The sequence below is a fragment of the Contarinia nasturtii genome, unplaced genomic scaffold (genome assembly GCF_009176525.2).
Source record: "Contarinia nasturtii isolate CC-2019 unplaced genomic scaffold, AAFC_CNas_1.1 Cnas_scaffold_5994, whole genome shotgun sequence".
Classification (NCBI taxonomy): Eukaryota; Metazoa; Arthropoda; class Insecta; order Diptera; family Cecidomyiidae; genus Contarinia; species Contarinia nasturtii.
The window spans coordinates 1-1,093 of NW_022203258.1; the positions used below are offsets into that span (position 1 = coordinate 1).

The following is a 1,093-nucleotide window of genomic DNA, read 5'->3' on the forward strand; positions in this document are numbered from 1 at the left end:
ATCAATATTTTAATTTACCATAGTGATGAGCAACATGATTGAAATAGTGTATTAAATTAGACGGAGACATTTTTCAAAAAACATTCCCAGAAAATGGGTAAAATTCGATTTAATTTCCAACAAATCAGATTTTCACCTTTTTGGCTTATTTTGTACAAATTGCGATCAACAGAAGTGGTAGTTTAAAGCTAATATTTTTCGTAATATTGAATGTATTTGAACCATTTTCTTTACTATTGTGAAGAAAAACGGTTACAGCTGCTGTGATTTTTGTTAGTTATACTAGATGCTAGATCAGATGTAAGGAAAGTGATTCAAACCTGATGCTTCTGTCACTACAGAATTACTCCTGTTAATTTGTTTTAATTCGATTTAACATAGACGGCAACAACAACAAATGTAAACAGTACTTTTCGTTGTGTGATGCACAAAGTGAAATTGTCGATGTGAACCAGCAGTATGAAATTTTTCATTATGTATTGCACCACGAATCAAACTCACAGATCAGTTTTATCAAAAAATTAATTTTATTGGTATAATATAACTGAATATATTGATAAGTTATCAATGATAACGAAACAACAAAGATTGATAATCTACTTCAATTGATGGTTCATCGATACGATATTAATTAAATATTGCCGGTCTTCACCGTGAATCACCCATGTTGAATCACCTACAAACGAATCAAAAGTTATTTTCAGACTGGATTTAATGAGAGGGAAATTCTTTCAAAGGGGTCTTTCGACAAATTAAAAACTTGAAATACTCACATATTGAATTCATTTCGCGTCTGGAACTAAGCAATTCTAGTTGAACGTTTCCCTAAAAACCGAAATGAATACTGTAAGGCAGAGTAATCCTACGAAAATATATGAAATTCCATATAAGAGTGGCATTAAATTGCGACATATAAAGCGTCCCAAAAATCCTAGCACAGTTAATATTAAAGTGTTCGATACACATTTGACAAAATGATGACGATCATATCTTTCGGCAGTGACAATGAAACTTAACAAAATAATTGCCACAATTAAGATCACAAGAGATGTTTTCTTCATTGTTGTCGATTATTTTATGCTTTCGTTACAAC

The 1,093-nt window shown here is 31.1% G+C and overlaps 1 long non-coding RNA gene across 1 annotated transcript; it reads right to left on the reverse strand.

Annotated features, from left to right (window-relative positions):
• Positions 1 to 504: 504 nt before the first annotated feature.
• On the reverse strand, positions 505 to 1,082 carry LOC116351679. The gene is made up of 2 exons (XR_004202184.1): positions 774 to 1,082; positions 505 to 676 (listed from the first exon to the last, which is right to left on the reverse strand). It is a non-coding gene; the product is annotated as an uncharacterized LOC116351679 (long non-coding RNA).
• Positions 1,083 to 1,093: the final 11 nt, after the last annotated feature.